Below are 27,500 nucleotides of genomic sequence, written 5' to 3' on the forward strand. Positions count from 1 at the left end.
TATACAAGACTTTTTAAGAAGTATTACATTACTGCGTAATATCAAAACATTATAAGCAAAGTAGAGACATCTACGGAGAAAGGATTGTGGTACTGTGCAAAACTTTAACTGGTACCTTTTGCCGTTTTCAAGTTGGGAATTCCTGAGCATTCCGAGACCTTTTGCACTGTAATCTCCGGTGAGGAGGTGCGTTTAATAATGGGATGATAGTGTGTGTTAGCCATGATCCGATGAGTATTAATGCTGTGCTAACCGAGAGGAACGGTGTGGGAAAGATACTCATGTTGCTTACAACTGACCTGAGTTCAGAACGACAACAAAAGGGCTTTTGATCTATAGTATTTTGCTTTTTTTTTTTTTTGTATGAATTATGAAGTGATTTTATTTATACAGAATCTGTATTTATGTTGTTTTCTGAGGAGAGGAAGAACTGGCCGGAATACTAGTGTCTTAGGGACACGCTATTTTTTGGGAAACTAAACAATTGCACATGAATCAGAAACATTAAATGATGTGTAATATTTATCCTCTGTTTATTGCATGATGGTTTGAACTATAACTACAACTATGCTTTTAGTAGATAAAGATAATTAATGATGGGAATTCTGCGAGATTGTCGTAACGGCACAGAAGTGGAGTCAGCTTGATGGGTCGCAGTGATAATGAATCTCTCATGTGTCAGGATCGTGATCGTCTGCCGGTTCCCAGAACTGCTGTTCAATGCCTTGCAGTTCGTGGAGACGCAGATTATCTTATTTATATATCTTTATCCGTCTGGAGATGATTCATAGGGATGCCTGAGACAGGTACTAGAACTGTCAAATAACCTTGTGCAACAAGAAGATATTTATTTTTTTGAAACTTGAATAAGGTTTTTGATGTCACAAACGTATTGTATTTTTGTACAAAATTGTTTAGAGATAATGTGTGTGTGTGTGTGTGTACAGTACCTACTGTATAAGGTTTATCATTCCCAGTGCTCTATTTATTGAAGTGCTTTTACTGAGCAGTGTTTTCTTTGAGCTCCAGGCGTCTGTGTTTCGGACGCTTCTACTGTTGGCACATTTGTCCACCGAGCGCTCGAGTTTTTTCCACTGGCATCAAGTGAAAGTCCTTGATTTGTTTTGTTGTGTGTGTGTGTGTGTGTGTGTGTACCTCTATTTTAACGCTAAATGTAAGCCTAACGCTCCTGTTTTTTGTTGTTTCATGGAACTGTGTTTCGATCCAACTCTGAAGACTGATTGCATCATTTCTAAACGAAGAGAACTTTGACTCTTTCCTAAACACGTGTCATATATACATATACTGAACAATGAAATACTTTGTTGAATGAGTTTACTCTGTTTACCTTGTGTGTACTGAGGCGTTTGTACGATCATCAAGCCAGTTCTTGGCCTTGATCCCAATCAGATCTAAACTGAGTGTTCAAGTTTGAGTAAAAGATCAGGTTTGAATATGAATATGTTCCAGCAGAACTTGAGATTTCTGGAGCCTCATTTACCGTGTTTTTGACAGATTGACACAAAGACTTGAGCGACAGGTTAGACTCGGGCTGGAGGGACTAAGAGGCGACTTGCCTCGTCGTGTAACAAGCGGGTTTATTTGCTTCTAAATTATAACATGCGGTTTTCAAATGCTGTTCGTTGTTCCCTTGTTTTCTTTTATATCAACAATAAAGAGGAGGTGGTTTCTGAACGCTTGTGTTTCTCATGTCAAAACTCATTTAACAATGTGCTTTTTCTTCAATATTTGTATTCAGCTTTTTCAAGAAGCTCTGATTCAGCTGAACATCAAACCGAGAAATGACGCTGAGCGAAAGGGAATCTGCCGATTCTTAAACATTATTAAACCAGAGAAGTTGGTGGCATAATTCTGGCATTGAGAAATGACAGTCATTAGTCAGTTGTGTTAGCAAGGGTCATAAACACGTCGTGTCTGAGGCTTTCCCATAAAGACCAGCAGCTCTTCCAGTAAAGCACAGGGAGTGTGTGTGTGGGTCATTGTGAAAGTAAAAGTTAATCTGAGGGGAATCTGAGTGAACACAGCGAGTCTCGCCTGACCAGCTAACAAACTCAACAACAGTTACTCATATTTCTCAGATTACACCAATCTAGGGTTTTCTGACTTCATAAACTTATGATCAGTCTTGAAGAAAAAGGATGAGATGACTAACTTGTATAACTAGTCTGAGCAGTTTGTGTGTCAGATGGGAAGGTCAGCCGGTTCGTACGAGTGTGTTCGTGTTCAGAGTTACACTGGGAAAAAAGAGTGGCTGAAAACACAGATCTTTTCTGATGAAACGCCAACAGAACGGCTTCTGAACCACATCTATACGTTTATATTTGCTGATATTTTATAAAGTTATGTCTTCAGGCTCTGAGTGAACAGAGTAAGTTTCGCTCTCCAGGTTTGCTGATGTTCTTCTGTGAGTCTTTTGGGAATGACTAACTCTCTCTCCTTCCGCCCACCTTGCTTCCCACACACACACACACACACACACACCCACCAGCAGAACAGCCAGTGTGTGTCAGAGACTCGTGTTCGTCCTCTTCTTCATCATCGAGCCTCTCGATCCTCCGAAACGGGACAATCCTGTAGTGAAGATTCCAGCGTCTCTTATGTAATGCTGTTGCTGTTCTGATTTATATAAAATGTATTTCTAGAATATCCATCCTACGCAGAAACTGCTGACACACACACACACACACACACTCGTGTTCGTGACGTCTGATCATCATGTCAGTGGTTTGGCAGCTGGAAGTGTCAGAATTCCAGGGAGGAACTGTGGATTTTTTTAACTCATTCTGATCACGGGTCATTATTACCGTCACAAGAACATCCGAGCGACAGAAAAGAGGCGTTTATACAGTGTGTATTAATGCACTCACACACACTGAAATATTTGCTTTGGGAGGATCTGGGTGTGTAATCAGTTACAACATGTGTGTAGGAGGGACACACCCCCTCTCTCTCTCTGTGTGTGTGTGTGTGTGTTGCAGTAGCTACTGCTCCCAGAGTCCTTTAATAAGAGATGAGAATGGAACAGAGAACCATAGATACACACACACACGCACACTGACCGGTAAGAGCCGCTCGAGCAAGAGCACACACACTCACTCTCTCTCACACACACACACACACACACACACACACACAATGGCCGTGATCGCCGCACGCACGCGCTGCTATTTCAGGTGAAACTCCCCGCATCTCCTTGGCAACAGCCGCTGTCTTTACACACTCGATCCTGTGTGTGTGTGTGTGTGTGTGTGTGTTGTCCTCCTCCTGTAATATAACCTCCTGTAACTGGCAGATGAACTCATGATTACAGCAGGTTTTTCCCCGCACATATTCCCACTTCTCTGAGAAATTCAGTGTTTCTTCGTATCATTAATCATATTTCAGAAGAACGCTCGTGTCATTCTGAAATACTTCTGATGCTCGAGATGATTTACTTCCCCATCGCAGATTATTGTAGATCAACTGGTGGGAGGTTATGAATATCATCAGTGACGGAGGAAGATCAGCTCTTCTGATTCTCGCTTATGTTCACTTCACTAAGGCTGCATTTATGCGATTAGGGTTATTATGAAATATTATTACAATTTAATCCTGTGTTCATCATTACTCCAGTCTTCAGTGTCACATGATCCTTCAGAAATCATTCTAATATGATGATTTGATGCTCAAGAAACATTTATGATTATTATCAGTGTTGAAACAGTTCATATTTTTGGGGAAACCATCATATATTTTATTTTTCAGGATTCTTTGATGAATAGAAAGTTCAAAAGAACAGCATTTATTTGAAATAGAATCTTTTGTAACATTATAAATGTATAAAAGTCCTTGAATGAATAAAAGTATTAATTTCTTTAAAAAAAAAAATCTTACTGACCCCAAACCTTTGAATGTGTTAATATATTTTTATAGTCACACTTGTGATGAAGACGGTTGACGATAATTCCAATACAAACATTATTAATCCAAGAGACGAAACACAAGCGGAACGTGAGCATAAAACAAACAATACGCAGAAACGAGGAAGTTCAACAGGCTTAAACATGAGGATTAACGCAAACTAACAGGCGATCGTATACAGAAGAACACAGGAAAACAGGGAATACACACCTTTACTGAGGAAAACAGGGAATACACCTTTACTGAGAGGAAAACAGGGAATACACCTATACTGAGAGGAAAACAGGGAATACACACCTTTACTGAGAGGAAAACAGGGAATACACCTATACTGAGAGGAAAACAGGGAATACACACCTTTACTGAGAGGAAAACAGGGAATACACACCTTTACTGAGAGGAAAACAGGGAATACACCTATACTGAGAGGAAAACAGGGAATACACCTTTACTGAGAGGAAAACAGGGAATACACACCTTTACTGAGAGGAAAACAGGGAATACACCTATACTGAGAGGAAAACAGGGAATACACACCTTTACTGAGAGGAAAACAGGGAATACACCTATACTGAGAGGAAAACAGGGAATACACACCTTTACTGAGAGGAAAACAGGGAATACACCTATACTGAGAGGAAAACAGGGAATACACCTATACTGAGAGGAAAACAGGGAATACACACCTTTACTGAGAGGAAAACAGGGAATACACCTATACTGAGAGGAGACCCAACCAAAGCTATAAGGCTAATGTGACATATATACATGCATTATGAATAATAATGTATGAATAATAATTTATTCATTTAAATAAATAATAAGTTTGGTAAGGCCTCCTGGTTGAGAAGGCTCACACACACACACACACACACACACACACACACACACACAATACAGTATCTTTGTTCTGAAGATATGATATATAAACATCTTTATCATTCCAATCCTCTCTGAAGTGACTTGTTTTCTGAGCAGCTTTTGTTTCAAGAGTTTTTCCAGCACCAGCTCCCGACACACACACACACACACACACACACACACACGAGCCGTAGGGAACACACTAAACTCATCATCTAATGAGAGATGAAGCTCAGAGACAGAGTTCATCTGGACTTCATCTCAAGAAACCCTCTGGAAAGTAGAGTTAATCTCAGTTATCTCCAAATATTCACTGCTGAATTATATAATCAAACATCGCATGTAGAGATTGAGACGCTATGTAAAATGTAATTAGTTGACCTTACTTAAAAAAAGTATGCAAACTCGTTGCCTCAAAAAAATTAAGCAAAGTAAGCTTAAGATTAGTGAATTAGAAAAGCTTGTTTATTTTAAGTGTGCAGTACTAAATCAAGTAGTACCACTAGCACGTTTTTTTATGTTCATGTAACTTAATAGCCATTATTAGTGTTAACTTAGTTTTATCATTTTGTGTGGATTGCTTGATATAAATTTAACCCCACTTAGAATTACTAAATACCTACAACTTAACACTTTTAGTTCTGCTCACTCATTTTTTAAGTTCACTTAAATTAAAGAAACCAATTTCTGAGTTAGGTTTATTTTATTAATTATAGCACTGTCCTTGTACAGCATAATATTTACAATTTCTTAAAAGTTTCCATTATACAAAAAACAATTTAATTTTTTTGTTTAATTTAGTTTTTAGACACATTGACATCAAGAATCAGCCTGTGAATCTCAACAATGGTGACAATTATAAAGCATGTTGCAATGCATTCTGGGTGCAACCAATCAAAACTCATTCATGGCTCCCATCATGCATTGCTGCATGAATAAATAATGAGCTTATTGAAAATTGAAGTTTTTTTTTATTATTTATTTGTTTATTTGGATTTCATTGAAATGGTTAAAAATATTATGCTGTACCAGGACAGTGCTGCTATAATTAATAAAGTAAACCTAACTCAGAAATTGGGCTCTATATGAGTTCAGTGAATCAGGTCTAATGATTGTGAAATAAGGATTATGTTAAAACATCACCATCAAATCACCTTTTCTATTTGTTCATCTGGCTGTTACAACTCAGGTACAGCAGCCAAACAAAATGTTAAATTAACACTCTAAGGGTCAAGAGCCCAACTAAAACAAACACTAATCACCACAATGGTGGCTTAAAATTACAGTTTTCACCTTCAGCCAATAGTAGCTACTGAAGGGCGAGTCTTGGCGTGGCCATATATCGACGTCTAGCGTAGAGAGGACTGATCTGCGCATGCCCACAGGTCATAAACTTACTTTTTCTAAATGAATCCAGCTCAAGTAGACTGAGCTGGTAAGATTTTTCAACCTCAAAGTACAAGTAACTTACTAAAAGTGAGTGTTAATAGCAGATTGAAAAAAAAATGATTAAGGTCAATTTACTATTTTTAATTAAATACCATGTTTGCATTTACAGTGTACTTTTACTGCAGTCTTTTACTGCAATTCACCCTTCGCAGGGAGTTTGATTGACAGGTGATCTGACCAATCATAATCCGCCATGTTCGTCCGACATAGCAGTCAGGAGAGTTAGTAGATTAACGTTGGAGGATTTGTACTTGAAAAACGGTGTTTATTAACGTCTTTCCGCGGTTAAAACAACATTGCTTCTGATGTTCATTCATGTTTATTTGATTCTATAAAGGAACTCGAAGGACGAGATGATCGGTTCACGAGCTTTAACTGAGAGATCTGTCACGACACATTAAAGAGCCACAAAATGGTATTTATTGTTTACATTTCTTTAAAAAATGACCAAATTTGAAAGTTGAGGCTTAGTTTCATATGAAGAGTAACCGGTCCTATCAGTCAGTGTCCGCTCTGCTCCGCGATGTGTGTTTCCCCTTACGAAAAAAAAAAATACTTCAAGTTCATTTTATGAAGTATACTTGAGTAATGTTCAAGTATATTTTTAAGTATACTTTATGGAGTAAGTATACTAATGTCAATATGTACTAGTAGTAAACTTGTAAGTGTACTATTTTAATACCGCTTGGGACTAAATTGGCCCACTTGAAGTATATAAAAGTATATGTTTAAGTGTACTATAAGTGTAACAGTAGTAAACTTTAAGTGCACAACTAGTTCATAATTATGTTTCTCATTTGTACTGCAAGTGAACTTATGGGTATACTAGTAGTTTACTATTTTAATACTTGTAGCAACTTTGAAGTATACTCTCAGTAAACTACTAGTTTAGTAGTTTTATACAAGTTTTCTTTAAGTGAACTTAACATTATACTTATAGTTTACTATTTATATACAATTTTTGCACTTGCAGTAGGCCTATACTACTATGTTCAAATGTTATTTTTTATTTTTGAAAAATACCTTTAACTGTACTTTAATTTTAAAAACCTTTTATTAGCTTCATGCATCCTTTTTTATCAACACTTGAATGTCTGTAAGTTTCATAAAGAAAGGCAACATTTTAAACAAAATCACATTTTTGTCAAAGACTACGCCTTGATCAGATTCAGAACGATGATCAAACACAGATGGAGTAAATCGAGTCCGACACCCCCACAGCTTCAGTCATTTTCTCTTAATGGGTTACGCTTAATTTGGAAACATTAAGCAGTTTTGATTTACAAGCTGTTTAATGTTTCATGATTACATTATTTTACATTTGAGTGAGCAATCTTCTATCACTTGTTTCAGCTTCTTCTTCTCCTGTGTTTTGATCCGGAGATTCTGTACTAGAAGATGTGTCATAGCGCCCCCTACCGTATACCAGTGAAAACATGGATAGCTGGAAAATTCTGTCAATGTGGGGAAAAGTTGAATTAAAGTAAATTCCTATGTACACCAGTGGACTAGCCTACACAAAAATTCAGATACGCAGAATTAGAAACATATCTGTTTTATATCAATGTTTTAATCAAAAAGACTGTATATGAAAAACGATGTAAAAAAAGTATATTTAATAGGCTACTCGATCAAAAGAGTTAACACAACTACAAGCCAAGTATACTTTGAGTAATTTAACTTTTAAGTATATCTCGATCAAAAGATTGAGTACAAGTATAGGCCAAATATACTTGGACTTTTCTCTCAGTATAAGTCAAGTACACTTAAGTGTAATTAAGTATATTTTTGAGAAGTATATAAAATGTAGACTGAAAGTATGCTTTCTTCTTTTTAGTTGAAAAGAAGTATACTAATAGAACACTTGAATAAACTTATTTTCCATGCTTATTTTATTTACTCTATAAGCTTTTCCTCCCGAAAGTTTGTTACTATATAAAGCTGAACATGTTAGTTTATACGACAGTGTGTAATATTATGTTTTTAAAAAAGTATTTAATAAGATACTCAATCAAAATAGTAAACACAAGTACAAGCCAAGAATACATAGAATACTTAATTATACTTTTAAGTATATCTCGATCAACAAGTAGAGGCCAAATATACTTAGACTTTTCTGTCAGTATAAGTCAAGTATACTTAAGTGGAATTTGAAGTATATTTCTGAGAAGTACATAAAGTATATTTCTGAGAAGTATATAAAAAGTAGACTGAAAGTATACTTTCTTATTTTTAGTTTAAAAGAAGTATACTAATAGCACACTTGAATAAACTTCTTTTTCGTAAGGGTCACTGCGTCAGAACACGTGTGTGTGAGAGCGTATGGCTTGTTGGACATTGCAAAAGAAATGTAAGCTTAGCGTTAAGTTCTGCCGGGAAGACTCAATCAGCGCGTCATGAATTAACTCACTTCTAACCAATCACGTGTTAACACTCTCAGTATAAAAGAATGGTACTTACATCCGTCTGAGTTCGCAGATACTGACGGCGCCAATTACCTCCATCCTCCCCAACCACCTCCAAGATGGTCCTTTCCCTCCATCCTCCCCACCACCACCAGGATGGTCCCTTCCTTTACCTCCAGGGGGTCGGCTGCGCCCCTGCCTTCATCTTCAGGCGGGATTTGCAGATTCCGTTACCCTCGCATTGCTTGCTAAGGACGGGGCCTACGCCAAAGACTATGCTTGCTGAGCTATAAATAAATTTACTCTTGTTATATCATTTTATCTCCCGAGTCTTTCTGGTAGAAGTCTAGTTTCAAATATAATTCTTTTGAAGTGTTGGTGGTTAATGTAACACTATATAGTGTAAATGATAAATCACGTTTGAGATTAGTGCTGGCTACTGTATACAGGCCACGAGGGCACCATACAGACTTTATCAAAGAATTTGCTGATAAAGTCCATCTGCAGAAAATAGTCCAACGCCGTGATACAACGAGCACACTCGGGCCCTTAAGAGAGCAGCCAGAGAGATGGAGCAACTGGAAGAAAACAAAACTAGAGGTATTTCGCATTTCATGGAAAGAGAGCTCGATTGCTTACAGAGAGGCCTTAAAAGCTGCTAGATCTGCTTATTTTTCAACCCTATTACAAGAAAATAAACAAAACCCTAGGTATTTATTTGAAACAGTGGCTAAACTAACGTAAAATAAAGCTTCAAGCCAAGAAGTTTCCAAGCAGCACAGCAGTAATGACTTTATGAACTTCCTCACTTATAAGATTGATAATATCAGGGAGAAATTTATAACTATGCAACCGTCTACTACAGTATCGCATCAGGCAGTGCATTGTAGTCTCCCTGAGGAAAAATTCGATTCTTTCATTGCTATAGGAGAGGAAGAATTCATTAAACTCGTTAAATCATCTAAATCAACATGTATGTTAGACCCTATACCGACTAAGCTACTGAAAGAGATGCTCCCAGAGGTCCTAGATCCTCTTCTTAATATCATTAATTCATCTTTGTCTCTAGGATATGTACCAAAAACCTTTAAGCTGGCTATGATTAAACTGCTTGTTAAAAAAATGCAACTTGATCCTTCAGAATTAGTCAATTACAGGCCGATCTCGAATCTACCCTTTCTGTCAAAGACACTAGAAACGGCAGTATCTTCACAACTGTGTTCCTTTTTAGAAAGAAATGATATCTGCGAGGATTTTCAGTCTGGATTTAGACCGTACCATAGTACTGAGACTGCTCTCGTTAGAGTAACAAATGATTTGCTCTTATCATCCGATCGTGGTTGTGTCTCTCTATTAGTGTTACTCGATCTTAGTGCTGCATTTGACACTATTGACCACAACATTCTTTTAAATAGACTCGAACATTATGTTGGCATTAGTGGAATTGCACTAGCATGGTTTAAATCATACTTATCTGACCGTTATCAGTTTGTAGCAGTAAATGAAGAGATGTCTCATCGATCACAAGTTCAGTATGGCGTACCACAGGGCTCAGTACTAGGACCGCTGCTGTTCACTCTGTACATGCTACCCTCACACACACTCACACACACACTCACACACACACTCACACACACACACACACACACACACACACACTCACACACACACACTCACACACACACTCACTCACACACACACTCACACACACACACACACACACACACACACACACACACACACACACACACACACACACACACTCACACTCACACACTCTGTAACATGCTACCCTTAGGAGATATCATTAGGAAGCATGGCATTAGCTTTCACTGTTATGTTGATGATACTCAGCTCTATATTTCTTCACACCCTGACGAAACTTACCAATTCACAAAATTAACGTAATGCATAGCTGATATAAAAATGTAATGACTAGTAATTCCCTACTTCTAAATTCTAAAAAAACAGAGATTCTAATTATTGGACAAAAAACGTCCTCACGTAATAATCTAGAATACTGTCTAACACTTGATGTCTGCTCTGTCAACTCTTCGTCATCGGTTAGGAACCTGTGTGTGCTCTTTGATACCAATCTTTCATTTGAAAGTCACGAGTCTAGTATCTGTAAAACCGAGAGAGAGAGAACTTAAAGAGTTTTCTGTTAGAATGGGGTGTGTTAGCGGCCGCTAATTTAATAACTAATGATCTTCGCAACGGAAGTGAATCAATCAAAACTACCTTTATCTGGACAATAACTTTATTCTAGATCTGCTGTAAAGCCTAAACAATCTCTGTTACTGTAATCTCCTGTTATCACTGTAAAACTGCTTTGGAACAATCTACATTGTTAAAAGCGCTATATAAATGAAGAAGACTTGACTTGACTTGACTTGACGTTTCTCACTCTGCTTTCTGTGTTATTGTTGGGGAAAGTGATTATTTGCAGCTCAAATATCCTCTGAGGTGAACCAGACCTCAAACTCTCAGTCATATGCAAACAATGAGCTTTCCATAGTTTTAGACCAATGATCTGTTTGTTTTAATTTGACATGATGTGATTTAATAGAGCAGTTTTAGGCTTGTCCTTCCCAGATTCCCAGAGGAGGGAGCGAGTGAGTGAGTGTGTGTGTGTGTGTGTGTGTGTGTGTGTGTGTGTGTGTGTGTGTGTGTGTGTGTGTGTGTGCGTGTGCATGTGTGTGTGTCTGGAGGATCTGAATGAAGCGAGGACAGTCTGGAGAGTTGACGCTCATAAGAAGCTCTAATCTCAGATCTAATCCGATCGGTCATGCTGAAAGTATTAGCCTATAAACGCATCCTGAAGGAAGCGCAGAGAGAACTCAAGGTCATCCTGAAGGAAACGCAGAGAAAACTCAAGGTCATCCTGAAGGAAACGCAGAGAGGACTCAAGGTCATCCTGAAGGAAGCGCAGAGAGAACTCAAGGTCATCCTGAAGGAAACGCAGAGAAAACTCAAGGTCATCCTGAAGGAAACGCAGAGAGGACTCAAGGTCATCCTGAAGGAAACGCAGAGAGGACTCAAGGTCATCCTGAAGGAAACGCAGAGAGGACTCAAGTTCACGCAAGCTTTCGTCTGGTTTCGGCTCGGATCCACCCAGAGCTCATCCAGGCTTGTGAACATATACCAGTTAAACTAGAATAACCTGTAGGATTAATGAGCACAAACTCATTAACATGTTTCTGCATCATTTCAAATCTTTATTTAAGCAGGACAGGCTTTACAAAGTCAAACGCAGATCAATCTTCTGCTCCATTCGAGATCTGTCAATTGCTCAGTTCTGCGTTACAGAAACCTCATGCTAACAGGACGGGGAGTTTGGGAAATTAGCCTAGAAGACGTTTGAATCCCGGAGCTGAAATGTGAAGCGTTGGTCCGTCGGGATGAGCTCACACTGCCGTGTCGAGCCCGTGTGTGTGTGTGTGTGTGTGTGTGTGTGGGTCCAGCACTCCTGTTGTTGGTCTGTCGGGATGAGCTCACACTGCCGGGTCGAGCCTGTGTGTGTGTGTGGGTCCAGCACTCCTGTTGTTGGTCTGTCGGGATGAGCTCACACTGCAGGGTCGAGCCCGTGTCTGTGTGTGTGTGTGTGTGAGCGCGGGTCCAGCTCTCCTGTTGTTGGTTTGATGGGATGAGCTCACACTGCCGGGTCGAGTCTTGTGTCACACTCACACAAATATTGTCCCGTATCCATGAGAACGATCCTGGCGGAAGATGGGATTCGGCTAGAGAGGGTTTAGCAGAGACTCACTCATTCTGGTAAAGAAAATCAGTAAATAAATCAAGTAATACACTCGTGCTCTTCGGTTATTTGTGACCAAAAAATTTTACAAATGTTTTTTTTTTTTACTTCATCGGAATCGTACGAAACTTTGGTAAAGGTTTTGGCTCTTGCTGTGTGAACACAGACAATAATCATGGCCATGACTGGAACAGGTTTAATGGTCCTGATAACAATAGCCACACTTGAGCTCCTCGCGGTCAGAAATGACGCATTGAAATGAATGAGAGACGAGTTTCCTCTAGTGGAAGCGTTTGGTACTGCAGCCGAACAACATCTCACTGAGAGATCAGTTTTGGAGATATCAACCTCACATTTGAACACAACTTGTTTAGATTTATGGCTTTGATCTTCTCACAGTTTTAGAGTAAAACATGATTTTGAAAATATTTATTTCATTTTTCATAACAATAAACGTAAAATTCTATAACTTTTTTTAAGTTCACTTTTTAAAACTTTTTTTCACTTCAGCAATAATCTGCCAAGTGTCGTCTTTGAAAAGAGATCAAACTTCAGTCTGTCGCTTTAAAGCATTCAAGATTTACCACAGTTTAAGTTGGACATTTAATGTTCAGGTCTATGCTCAAAAAGTGAATAAATGGATTATAAATACAGTGTAAACATAATTTAGTACCATGAAATTCCCTATAAATACAAAATATTAAATAAAAAACATTATCGAACTTAAAATATAGTACATTACTTTCATTGAAATAAAAAAATTAATTTCAGTAATTTGTGACCGACACGCGAAGAGCACCAAAGTTTTAAAGCTCCCCTATTATGCTATTTTAAAGTTTCCTGATGTTGTTGTGGAGTCTCCTACAACAGGTTTACATTCATCAAAGGTAAAAAACTGTTTAATTTCCTCATAATATACATTTGCACATCACCACATTTTCAATGATTCTCAAACGACTCGTCAGACGAATCAATCTCTCTAAATCCCGCCTTTCCGCAAGCTACTCTGCTCTGATTGGCCAGACAGCTCAGTCTGTTGTGATTGGTTTACCGCGTACAGCACATCGAAAACAAAACCGCCCATTGCCATTGTCCTGAGGCTTCCTACACCGTAAACTAAACACAGTAACGAACAATGACGTCGATTTTACCATATCAATGCGAGCGCGAGTGCGATGATGAAAACCTGGAAGTTATTCTAGTTATTCAACCCGAACCTCCATCAGGACGACTCGAGCAGGACTCAGTGTTTCTCAGTGAACCCGAACCTCCATCAGGACGACTCCAGCAGGACTCAGTGTTTCTCAGTGAACCCGAACCTCCATCAGGACGACTCCAGCAGGACTCAGTGTTTCTCAGTGAACCCGAACCTCCATCAGGACGACTCCAGCAGGACTCAGTGTTTCTCAGTGAACCCGAACCTCCATCAGGACGACTCCAGCAGGACTCAGTGTTTCTCAGTGAACCTCCATCAGGACGACTCCAGCAGGACTCAGTGTTTCTCAGTGAACCTCCATCAGGACGACTCCAGCAGGACTCATTGTTTCTCAGTGAACCCGAACCTCCATCAGGACGACTCCAGCAGGACTCAGTGTTTCTCAGTGAACCTCCATCAGGACGACTCCAGCAGGACTCAGTGTTTCTCAGTGAACCCGAACCTCCATCAGGACGACTCCAGCAGGACTCAGTGTTTCTCAGTGAACCTCCATCAGGACGACTCCAGCAGGACTCAGTGTTTCTCAGTGAACCTCCATCAGGACGACTCGAGCAGGACTCAGTGTTTCTCAGTGAACCCGAACCTCCATCAGGACGACTCCAGCAGGACTCAGTGTCTCTCAGTGAACCCGAACCTCCATCAGGACGACTCGAGCAGGACTCAGTGTTTCTCAGTGAACCCGAACCTCCATCAGGACGACTCAAGCAGGACTCAGTGTTTCTCAGTGAACCCGAACCTCCATCAGGACGACTCGAGCAGGACTCAGTGTTTCTCAGTGAACCTCCATCAGGACGACTCGAGCAGGACTCAGTGTTTCTCAGTGAACCGCCATCAGGACGACTCGAGCAGGACTCAGTGTTTCTCAGTGAACCCGAACCTCCATCAGGACGACTCAAGCAGGACTCAGTGTTTCTCAGTGAACCTCCATCAGGACGACTCCAGCAGGACTCAGTGTTTCTCAGTGAACCCGAACCTCCATCAGGACGACTCCAGCAGGACTCAGTGTTTCTCAGTGAACCCGAACCTCCATCAGGACGACTCGAGCAGGACTCAGTGTTTCTCAGTGAACCTCCATCAGGATGACTCCAGCAGGACTCAGTGTTTCTCAGTGAACCCGAACCTCCATCAGGACGACTCCAGCAGGACTCAGTGTTTCTCAGTGAACCCGAACCTCCATCAGGACGACTCCAGCAGGACTCAGTGTCTCTCAGTGAACCCGAACCTCCATCAGGACGACTCGAGCAGGACTCAGTGTTTCTCAGTGAACCCGAACCTCCATCAGGACGACTCCAGCAGGACTCAGTGTTTCTCAGTGAACCCGAACCTCCATCAGGACGACTCCAGCAGGACTCAGTGTCTCTCAGTGAACCCGAACCTCCATCAGGACGACTCGAGCAGGACTCAGTGTTTCTCAGTGAACCCGAACCTCCATCAGGACGACTCAAGCAGGACTCAGTGTTTCTCAGTGAACCTCCATCAGGACGACTCGAGCAGGACTCAGTGTTTCTCAGTGAACCTCCATCAGGACGACTCGAGCAGGACTCAGTGTTTCTCAGTGAACCCGAACCTCCATCAGGACGACTCGAGCAGGACTCAGTGTTTCTCAGTGAACCTCCATCAGGACGACTCCAGCAGGACTCAGTGTTTCTCAGTGAACCCGAACCTCCATCAGGACGACTCCAGCAGGACTCAGTGTTTCTCAGTGAACCCGAACCTCCATCAGGACGACTCCAGCAGGACTCAGTGTCTCTCAGTGAACCCGAACCTCCATCAGGACGACTCCAGCAGGACTCAGTGTTTCTCAGTGAACCCGAACCTCCATCAGGACGACTCCAGCAGGACTCAGTGTTTCTCAGTGAACCCGAACCTCCATCAGGACGACTCCAGCAGGACTCAGTGTCTCTCAGTGAACCCGAACCTCCATCAGGACGACTCGAGCAGGACTCAGTGTTTCTCAGTGAACCTCCATCAGGACGACTCGAGCAGGACTCAGTGTTTCTCAGTGAACCTCCATCAGGACGACTCGAGCAGGACTCAGTGTTTCTCAGTGAACCCGAACCTCCATCAGGACGACTCAAGCAGGACTCAGTGTTTCTCAGTGAACCTCCATCAGGACGACTCAAGCAGGACTCAGTGTTTCTCAGTGAACCTCCATCAGGACGACTCCAGCAGGACTCAGTGTTTCTCAGTGAACCCGAACCTCCATCAGGACGACTCCAGCAGGACTCAGTGTTTCTCAGTGAACCCGAACCTCCATCAGGACGACTCGAGCAGGACTCAGTGTTTCTCAGTGAACCTCCATCAGGACGACTCCAGCAGGACTCAGTTTTTCTTAGTGAACCCGAACCTCCATCAGGACGACTTGAGCAGGACTCAGTGTTTCTCAGTGAACCCGAACCTCCATCAGGACGACTTGAGCAGGACTCAGTGTTTCTCAGTGAACCCGAACCTCCATCAGGACGACTCCAGCAGGACTCAGTGTTTCTCAGTGAACCCGAACCTCCATCAGGACGACTCGAGCAGGACTCAGTGTTTCTCAGTGAACCTCCATCAGGACGACTCCAGCAGGACTCAGTTTTTCTTAGTGAACCCGAACCTCCATCAGGACGACTTGAGCAGGACTCAGTGTTTCTCAGTGAACCCGAACCTCCATCAGGACGACTCCAGCAGGACTCAGTGTTTCTCAGTGAACCTTGAACCTCCATCAGGACGACTCCAGCAGGACTCAGTGTTTCTCAGTGAACCCGAACCTCCATCAGGACGACTCCAGCAGGACTCAGTGTTTCTCAGTGAACCCGAACCTCCATCAGGACGACTCGAGCAGGACTCAGTGTTTCTCAGTGAACCTGAACCTCCATCAGGACGACTCGAGCAGGACTCAGTGTTTCTCAGTGAACCTGAACCTCCATCAGGACGACTCGAGCAGGACTCAGTGTTTCTCAGTGAACCTCCATCAGGACGACTCGAGCAGGACTCACCTCCATCAGGACGACTCGAGCAGGACTCAGTGTTTCTCAGTGAACCCGAACCTCCATCAGGACGACTCGAGCAGGACTCAGTGTTTCTCAGTGAACCTGAACCTCCATCAGGACGACTCGAGCAGGACTCAGTGTTTCTCAGTGAACCCGAACCTCCATCAGGATGACTCGAGCAGGACTCAGTGTTTCTCAGTGAACCCGAACCTCCATCAGGACGACTCGAGCAGGACTCAGTGTTTCTCAGTGAACCCGAACCTCCATCAGGATGACTCGAGCAGGACTCAGTGTTTCTCAGTGAACCCGAACCTCCATCAGGATGACTCGAGCAGGACTCAGTGTTTCTCAGTGAACCTGAACCTCCATCAGGACGACTCGAGCAGGACTCAGTGTTTCTCAGTGAACCTGAACCTCCATCAGGACGACTCGAGCAGGACTCAGTGTTTCTCAGTGAACCCGAACCTCCATCAGGATGACTCGAGCAGGACTCAGTGTTTCTCAGTGAACCTGAACCTCCATCAGGACGACTCGAGCAGGACTCAGTGTTTCTCAGTGAACCCGAACCTCCATCAGGACGACTCGAGCAGGACTCAGTGTTTCTCAGTGAACCTCCATCAGGACGACTCGAGCAGGACTCAGTGTTTCTCAGTGAACCTCCATCAGGACGACTCGAGCAGGACTCAGTGTTTCTCAGTGAACCCGAACCTCCATCAGGACGACTCCAGCAGGACTCAGTGTTTCTCAGTGAACCCGAACCTCCATCAGGACGACTCCAGCAGGACTCAGTGTTTCTCAGTGAACCTCCATCAGGACGTTGTCCATCCAGGATGTAACAAGTGCATGTCCATCAACAAACCCATTATTTTACTTGTACTAATTTATTTACTTAGTATTTTTGTAATATATTGCGGTGAACACGTGGAAACTGTATCAATAACAGTGCATGCATTAGCCGAGCTCTAGCGTGAATGACTGATGTAACATAAACGTTGGTAAAACAGATCTTGCTCCATGCTTAATATTTCCTCAGAGTAGTGAGAACGACAGACGATCTACATTAATAGACACAGTTACAGGTAATCGTGGCCCACAGCTGATCAGCAGAAGTATTTCAGTAAGACAGTGATAACGTGAGTTAGCCAGTTAGCAGGAGACCTACATAATATAAAACTCAAAACTAAATATTTTGAACCCCATCTTTCAAGAGTTTGCGAATCCTGCATTGAACTCTGAGATCTGAGAAGCAGTCGTCAGTGAAATAAAGGGAACACAGCAGAAGTTTAGGATTATACTGCTGTGATACCGTGGTAAAGATGAACTTTAACCTCTGATTCTCCACATGCTCGTCCTTGGGCAGTGAAAACCTTCACATTATAGAGCACAGCGTCTCCTGGACATGATGCTCTCCAGTGTCCACAGGATCAGCTGCTGGTTTGAGGCTCGAGGTTTCCCGGGTGTCTGCGCGCGCTATAAGTGGGCGGGCAATATGCTAATGTTTCGTCTTGACGTCACAACGAAACGGCTTATGACTCGTTTGAAAAACAATTCATTTCATTGACTCAGAGTCGACTCTTACTTTTGAAAGACAATAACTTTATATACGGTGAACTTTCAGATTTAACACTTTGCAGGATGTTCTCATTCACTCAGAGCTGTGTTACACACTACATGAAAGATCGCTTTCAAAAGGGCCTCCATAATAGGGGCCCTTTAAATATAAAACTTTTCACAGCGATGCCATAGAAGAACCTTTCAGTGATCAGTTCTTAAAGGAACACTCCACCGTTTTTTGAAATAGGGCTTATTCTTATTCTTTCATACATTTACATAGGTGGGTAAATGCATTTTTGTCTCAGTGCATGCATTGTTTTAGTTTGACAGGGTCGGCGCTAGCTTAGCTTAGCACAATGAATGGAATCCTTTGTTGCCAGCTAGCATGTCCTGAGTAAAAGTGATAAAAAAAAAAAATTTTAAACCCACGTAATTACTTCTTGTGGCCTGCGTATTCACAACGAGTACAAATAGCGATGCAGATTAACACTAGGTGTTTTCTTAGGCAGATATTGACTTGGGACTATATTATGGGGAAGCACAGGCGAAGCACGGCTACTTAGGCGAAGCACTGCTACTTGGGCGCAGAGATATCACGCAACACATGAAATCCCACGACTTCTGTCAACATACCGGTGTGCAACGAGTCAAAACACAGAAGAACAACACGCGTGACCTGCACCGAGTGTCTTCGCTTTTGGATTGTTTTTTTTGGAGAAGTTACAGCTACAGTTACAGCAAACATGGTAATTATCTGTGTAGCAAAAGGTTGTGAGAACAAGCAAAGGACATACACGAATGTAATGTTTCACAGAATTCCATCGAATGTGGAACTGAGAAATAAATGGCTAGCTGCTCTGGAGATCTGTACTTCAACGCCTCTCTACAAAATCAAACAGTATCGTGTTTGCAAAGAGCATTTTGCACCGGAGGAAAATGGAATATGGGCCCAGAAAGACGGTACTACGTCTGAAACATACGGCTGTCCCCATCCCATCTATTTTCAAAGCACAGGCAGAACAAAGTGCACATGTAAGTTGTCTTTTATTACTCTTCCTTATGTTAATCTGTGTCTTTATTCGGTTGTACGATAGATGCTGAGAAGCTGAGAAGACTACGGTTCAAATAACGTTAGCCTCCTCTAGTATAACCTCATGTTGAATTCAACCTGTTTAGCATGAACAACCAAACTAAAATAAAAATCGCTGTTATCGTTAGCTGTAAAATGAAATGACTGAGGGCTAAGTTAGCTATATTTCTCTCACCGAGTTAGCCTGGTTCTTTTGACTCAGGAGTTTTAGTATAACTACTAGAGAGGAGAAGGCTACAAGCAGTTTACTATACAGGTGTCATGTTTAAAATAATCACTTACTCTGTGGACAGCTGTCCATTTGGTCTATTCGGCATGGGGCGTTTTTTCCAGTTCACTTTATCACACCGGAAAAAAAAATCGAGTACTGCCGGATGAATCAACGCCGTGAAATCCGCGGTAGCTGTGACACAACTGCGGGCACGCTCATCTTGATCTGACACGTTGAGCCTGGTTATCAATGGCAGAAACTTGTCCCACTCGCCACAGCACAGACACTCTATTTCAGTCGGCATATTCCCCCACATTCACACCACCAGTTCGTGTTGGCTCTCATCCTCACGTCCTCGGGCTGTTGAGCGATCGCAACCTCCTCCTGTCGTTCTATTTCCACTCATTTTCTGTAAACTCTTGTATATAGGTATGGTTCTGGCTCACACAAAATCAGCCATGTTCATCGCCATTCATGTACTGTTGGGAAAATAGCCAGACAGCTACTATTCACACCGGTATGTTGACGGAAGTCGTGGGATTTCATGTGTTGCGTGATATCTCTGCGCCCAAGTAGCAGTGCTTCGCCTGTGCTTCCCCATAATATAGTCCCAAGTCAATATCTGCCTAAGAAATCACCTAGTGTAAATCTGCATCGCTATTTGTACTCGTTGTGAATACGCAGGCCACAAGAAGTAATTACGTGGGTTTTTAAAAAAAATTTTTTTTATCACTTTTACTCAGGACATGCTAGCTGGCAACAAAGGATTCCATTCATTGTGCTAAGCTAAGCTAGCGCCGACCCTGTCAAACTAAAACAATGCATGCACTGAGACGACAATGCATTTACCCACCTATGTAAATGTATGAAAGAATGTGAATAAGCCCTATTTCAAAAAACGGTGGAGTGTTCCTTTAAAATAATTTTTTTTTTTCTCAGTGAAAAAAAAAAAAAAATCTACAAAATAATAGAAATTATTTAAATCTAAATTACCTTTTCCACTGTAAAGAAGCTTTATTGCAGTGGATTCTGTGGGTGTTAAAGGTTCTTCACTCTAAACTCTCATTATTTAACATCTTAAACGTCACTAAACATCTAATCTATTCACGGCTTTGATTAAATGCATTATTTAATATTTCGTGAAACTGAATGAAGCTTTATTTTGAAGAGTGTGTATTACCTTGAAGAGTTATTAGAGGAGCATTAATTCTGTTTCCAAAAGTCACCAAAAACAGCAGCTGAAATGTAAAGTGTTTTTAAACTGTTTCTTGAATGCGCAGGACAACCACACACACACACACACTCACACACACACACACACACACACACACACACACACAGACACACCGTATGACACTGTCGGCGGGCAACTCTTGGCTTGGCCACCGTCCCATATCACACACACACACACCACTGTGACATCACTGCGCGCTTCTCTGGCACCGCTCGCGATGCCTGAATGATGTGTAATGGAATAAATCGCCCTTGTTCTGGACGCAGTGAGAAAAACACATCTGAAAACTGTTATCAGCAACTATGACATCAGCTGCCCTGGCCTGCACTTACACTGAGCTCATTTACTAAGTGTGTGTGTGTGTGTGTGTGTGTGTGTGTGTGTGTGTGTGTGTGTGTGTGTGTGTGTGTGTGTGTGTGTGTGTGTGAGAAATATGTTCACATGGAAACAGGCTTAGGAATCAAAGTACAATTTAAATCTGAGATCGCAAACAAAATGAAGATTTTATAGGTGACATATTGGGTGACCCCTTTTAACAAGATGTAATATAAATCTCTGGTGTCCCCAGATTGTGTGTGAAATTGCAGCTCAAAATACCCAACAGTTTTTTATAGCATGTTAAAATGGATACTTTTTGGGTGTGAGCAAAAACGCGTTGTTTATGTGTGTGTCCCCTTAAACGACATAACGAGAGAATGAGAGAATGAGAGAACGAGAGAATAGAGAATAAGAGAACGAGAGAATAGAGAACGACATAACGAGAGAATGAGAGCGAGAGAATGAGAGAACGGGAGAACGGGAGAATGAGAGAATGAGAGAACGGGAGAACGAGAGAACAAGAGAATGAGAGAATGAGAGAATGAGAGCGAGAGAATGAGAGAACGGGAGAACGGGAGAATGAGAGAATGAGAGAACGGGAGAACGGGAGAATGAGAGAACGGGAGAACGAGAGAATGAGAGAACGAGAGAACGGGAGAACGAGAGAACGAGAGAATGATGAGAACGGGAGAACAAGAGAATGAGAGAACGGGAGAACGAGAGAATGAGAGAACGAGAGAACGGGAGAACGAGAGAACGAGAGAACAAGAGAATAGAGAATAAGAGAACGAGAGAATGAGAGAATGAGAGAACGAGAGAATAGAGAATAAGAGAACGAGAGAATAGAGAACGACATAACGAGAGAATGAGAGCGAGAGAATGAGAGAACGGGAGAACGGGAGAATGAGAGAATGAGAAAACGGGAGAACGGGAGAATGAGAGAATGAGAGAACGGGAGAACGAGAGAACAAGAGAATGAGAGAATGAGAGAATGAGAGCGAGAGAATGAGAGAACGGGAGAACGGGAGAATGAGAGAATGAGAGAACGGGAGAACGGGAGAATGAGAGAATGAGAGAACGGGAGAACGAGAGAATGAGAGAACGAGAGAACGGGAGAACGAGAGAACGAGAGAACAAGAGAATGAGAGAACGGGAGAATGAGAGAATGATGAGAACGGGAGAACGAGAGAACGAGAGAACAAGAGAATGAGAGAATGAGAGAATGAGAGAACGACATAACGAGAGAATGAGAGCGAGAGAATGAGAGAATGAGATAATGATGAGAACGAGAGAACGAGAGAACGAGAGAACGAGAGAACGAGAGAATGATGAGAACAAGAGAACGAGAGAACGAGAGAACGAAAGAATGAGAGAACGGGAGAATGAGAGAATGATGAGAACGGGAGAACGAGAGAACGAGAGAACAAGAGAATGAGAGAACGGGAGAATGAGAGAATGAGAGCGAGAGAATGAGAGAATGAGAGAACGACATAACGAGAGAATGAGAGCGAGAGAAGGAGAGAATGAGATAATGATGAGAACGAGAGAACGAGAGAATGATGAGAACAAGAGAACGAGAGAACGAGAGGACGAGAGAACGAGAGAACGAGAGAACGAGAGAACGAAAGAACGAGAGAATGATGAGAACGGGAGAACGAGAGAACGAGAGAATGAGAGAATGATGAGAACGGGAGAACAAGAGAATGAGAGAACGGGAGAATGAGAGAATGAGAGAATGAGATAATGAGAGCGAGAGAATGAGAGAATGAGATAATGATGAGAACGAGAGAATGATGAGAACAAGAGAACGAGAGAACGAGAGAACAAGAGAATGAGAGAACGGGAGAATGAGAGAATGATGAGAACGGGAGAACGAGAGAACAAGAGAATGAGAGAACGGGAGAATGAGAGAATGAGAGCGAGAGAATGAGAGAATGAGAGAACGACATAACGAGAGAATGAGAGCGAGAGAATGAGAGAATGAGATAATGATGAGAACGAGAGAACGAGAGAATGATGAGAACGAGAACGAGAGAACGAGAGGACGAGAGAACGAGAGAACGAGAGAACGAGAGAACGAGAGAACGAGAGAACGAAAGAACGAGAGAATGATGAGAACGGGAGAACGAGAGAACGAGAGAATGAGAGAATGATGAGAACGGGAGAACAAGAGAATGAGAGAATGAGAGAATGAGAGAACGGGAGAATGAGAGAATGAGAGAACGAGAGAATGAGAGAATGAGAGAATGAGAGAACGAGAGGACGAGAGGACGAAAGAACGAGAGAACGAGAGAATGAGAGAATGATGAGAACAGGAGAACGAGAGAACGAGAGAACGAGAGAACGAGGGAATGAAAGAATGATGAGAACGGGAGAATGAGAGAATGAGAGAACGGGAGAATGAGAGAATGAGAGAACGAGAGAACGAGAGAATGATGAGAATGAGAGAACGAGAGAACGAGAGAATGAGAGAATGATGAGAATGAGAGAACGAGAGAACGAGAGAATGAGAGAATGATGAGAACGGGAGAACGAGAGGACGAGAGAACGAGAGAATGAGAGAATGAGAGAATGATGAGAACGGGAGAACAAGAGAATGAGAGAATGAGAGAACGAGAGAATGATGAGAACGGGAGAACGAGAGAACGAGAGAATGAGAGAATGATGAGAACGGGAGAACGAGAGGACGAGAGAACGAGAGAATGAGAGAATGAGAGAATGATGAGAACAGGAGAACAAGAGAACGAGAGAATGATGAGAACGAGAGAATGAGAGAATGAGAGAGTGATGAGAACGGGAGAACAAGAGAATGAGAGAATGATGAGAACGGGAGAACAAGAGAATGAGAGAACGGGAGAATGAGAGAACGAGAGGACGAGAGAATGAGAGAATGAGAGAATGATGAGAACAGGAGAACAAGAGAACGAGAGAATGATGAGAACGAGAGAATGAGAGAATGATGAGAACGGGAGAACGAGAGAATGAGAGAATGAGAGAATGATGAGAACGGGAGAATGAGAGAATGATGAGAATGAGAGAACGAGAGAACGAGAGAATGAGAGAATGATGAGAATGAGAGAACGAGAGAACGAGAGAATGAGAGAACGAGAGAATGATGAGAATGAGAGAACGAGAGAACGAGAGAATGAGAGAATGATGAGAATGAGAGAACGAGAGAACGAGAGAACGAGAGAATGAGAGAACGAGAGAATGATGAGAATGAGAGAACGAGAGAATGAGAGAACGGGAGAATGAGAGAATGATGAGAATGAGAGAACGAGAGAACGAGAGAACGAGAGAATGATGAGAATGAGAGAACGAGAGAACGAGAGAATGAGAGAATGAGAGAATGATGAGAATGAGAGAACGAGAGAACGAGAGAATGAGAGAACGAGAGAATGATGAGAATGAGAGAACGACAGAATGAGAGAATGAGAGAATGAGAGAATGATGAGAACGGGAGAACGGGAGAACAAGAGAATGAGAGAATGAGAGAACGAGAGAATGAGAGAATGAGAGAATGAGAGAATGAGAGAATGGGAGAACGGGAGAACGAGAGAATGATGAGAATGAGAGAACGAGAGAACGAGAGAATGATGAGAATGAGAGAACGAGAGAACGAGAGAATGAGAGAATGAGAGGACGAGAGAACGAGAGAACGAGAGAATGAGAGAATGAGAGAATGATGAGAACAGGAGAACGAGAGAACGAGAGAATGATGAGAACGAGAGAACGAGAGAATGAGAGAATGATGAGAATGAGAGAACGAGAGAACGAGAGAACGAGAGAATGATGAGAACGAGAGAACGAGAGAACGAGAGAATGATGAGAATGAGAGAACGAGAGAACGAGAGAACGAGAGAATGATGAGAACGGGAGAACGAGAGAACGAGAGAATGAGAGGACGAGAGAACGAGAGAATGAGAGAATGAGAGAATGATGAGAACAGGAGAACGAGAGAACGAGAGAACGAGAGAATGATGAGAACGAGAGATCGAGAGAACGAGAGAATGAGAGAATGAGAGAATGAGAGAATGAGAGAATGAGAGAATGAGAGAATGATGAGAACGAGAGAACGAGAGAATGAGAGAATGAGAGAATGAGAGAATGATGAGAACAGGAGAACAAGAGAACGAGAGAACGAGAGAATGATGAGAACGAGAGAACGAAAGAATGAGAGAATGATGAGAACAGGAAAACAAGAGAACGAGAGAACGAGAGAATGAGAGAATGATGAGAACGGGAGAATGAGAGAATGAGAGAACGAGAGGACGAGAGAATGAGAGAATGAGAGAATGAGAGAATGATGAGAACGGGAGAACAAGAGAATGAGAGAACGGGAGAACGAGAGAATGATGAGAACGAGAGGACGAGAGAACGAGAGAATGAGAGAATGAGAGAATGAGAGAACGGGAGAATGAGAGAACGAGAGAACGAGAGAATGAGAGAATGATGAGAACAGGAGAACGAGAGAACGAGAGAACGAGAGAATGATGAGAACGAGAGAACGAGAGAATGAGAGAACGAGAGAACGAGAGAACGAGAGAATGAGAGAATGATGAGAATGAGAGAACGAGAGAACGAGAGAATGAGAGAATGAGAGAATGATGAGAACGGGAGAACAAGAGAATGAGAGAATGAGAGAATGAGAGAATGATGAGAACAGGAGAACGAGAGAACGAGAGAACGAGAGAATGATGAGAACGAGAGAACGAGAGAACGAGAGAATGATGAGAACGAGAGAACGAGAGAACGAGAGAACGAGAGAACGAGAGAACGAGAGAATGATGAGAATGAGAGAACGAGAGAAAGAGAGAATGAGAGAATGATGAGAATGAGAGAACGAGAGAATGATGAGAACGAGAGAACGAGAGAACGAGAGAACGAGAGAACGAGAGAACGAGAGAACGAGAGAATGATGAGAATGAGAGAACGAGAGAAAGAGAGAATGAGAGAATGATGAGAACGAGAGAACGAGAGAACGAGAGAACGAGAGAACGAGAGAACGAGAGAATGATGAGAATGAGAGAACGAGAGAAAGAGAGAATGAGAGAATGATGAGAATGAGAGAATGAGAGAATGATGAGAACGAGAGAATGAGAGAATGAGAGAATGAGAGAACGAGAGAACGAGAGAACGGGAGAATGAGAGAATGATGAGAATGAGAGAACGAGAGAATGAGAGAATGATGAGAATGAGAGAACGAGAGAACGAGAGAATGAGAGAATGAGAGAATGATGAGAACGGGAGAACGAGAGAATGAGAGAATGAGAGGACGAGAGAACGAGAGAACGAGAGAATGAGAGAATGATGAGAACAGGAGAACGAGAGAACGAGAGAACGAGAGAATGATGAGAACGAGAGATCGAGAGAACGAGAGAATGAGAGAATGAGAGAATGAGAGAATGAGAGAATGATGAGAACGAGAGAACGAGAGAATGAGAGAATGAGAGAATGAGAGAATGATGAGAACAGGAGAACAAGAGAACGAGAGAACGAGAGAATGATGAGAACGAGAGAACGAAAGAATGAGAGAATGATGAGAACAGGAAAACAAGAGAACGAGAGAACGAGAGAATGAGAGAATGATGAGAACGGGAGAATGAGAGAATGAGAGAACGAGAGGACGAGAGAATGAGAGAATGAGAGAATGAGAGAATGATGAGAACGGGAGAACAAGAGAATGAGAGAACGGGAGAACGAGAGAATGATGAGAACGAGAGGACGAGAGAACGAGAGAATGAGAGAATGAGAGAACGGGAGAATGAGAGAACGAGAGAACGAGAGAATGAGAGAATGAGAGAACGAGAGAACGAGAGAATGAGAGAATGAGAGAACGAGAGAATGAGAGAATGAGAGAATGAGAGAACGAGAGAATGAGAGAACGAGAGAACGAGAGAATGAGAGAATGATGAGAACGAGAGAATGAGAGAACGAGAGAACGAGAGAATGAGAGAATGAGAGGACGGGAGAACGAGAGAATGATGAGAACGAGAGGACGAGAGAACGAGAGAATGAGAGAATGAGAGAATGAGAGAACGGGAGAATGAGAGAACGAGAGAATGAGAGAATGAGAGAATGAGAGAACGAGAGAATGAGAGAATGAGAGAATGAGAGAATGAGAGAACGAGAGAATGAGAGAATGAGAGAACGAGAGAACGAGAGAACGAGAGAACGAGAGAACGAGAGAACGAGAGAATGAGAGAATGAGAGAATGAGAGAACGAGACAACGAGAGAACGAGAGAACGAGAGAACGAGAGAACGAGAGAACGAGAGAACGAGAGAATGAGAGAACGAGAGAACGAGAGAACGAGAGAACGAGAGAACGAGAGAACGAGAGAACGAGAGAACGAGAGAACGAGAGAATGATGAGAATGAGAGAATGAGAGAATGAGAGAACGAGAGAACGAGAGAACGAGAGAACGAGAGAACGAGAGAACGAGAGAACGAGAGAACGAGAGAACGAGAGAATGATGAGAATGAGAGAATGAGAGAATGAGAGAACGAGAGA

General features: G+C 42.2%; 1 protein-coding gene and 1 long non-coding RNA gene across 2 annotated transcripts in view; one reads left to right on the forward strand and one right to left on the reverse strand.

The window, feature by feature from the left end:
- The window catches only part of june (JunE proto-oncogene, AP-1 transcription factor subunit), a 4,098-nt gene extending 2,403 nt beyond the window's left edge, over positions 1–1,695 (forward strand). Inside the window, exon 2 of the mRNA XM_084413877.1 lies at positions 1–1,695. This exon is cut by the window's left edge and continues 1,694 nt beyond it. The gene's annotated coding sequence lies outside the window, so the exon portion shown is untranslated.
- Positions 1–27,500, reverse strand: part of LOC311292963 — a 54,154-nt gene that overhangs the window by 20,160 nt on the left and 6,494 nt on the right. The gene's annotated exons all lie outside the window — the stretch shown is intronic.

The sequence above is a fragment of the Rutilus rutilus genome (genome assembly GCF_951802725.1).
Source record: "Rutilus rutilus genome assembly, chromosome: 7".
In the NCBI taxonomy this organism is placed as follows: Eukaryota; Metazoa; Chordata; class Actinopteri; order Cypriniformes; family Leuciscidae; genus Rutilus; species Rutilus rutilus.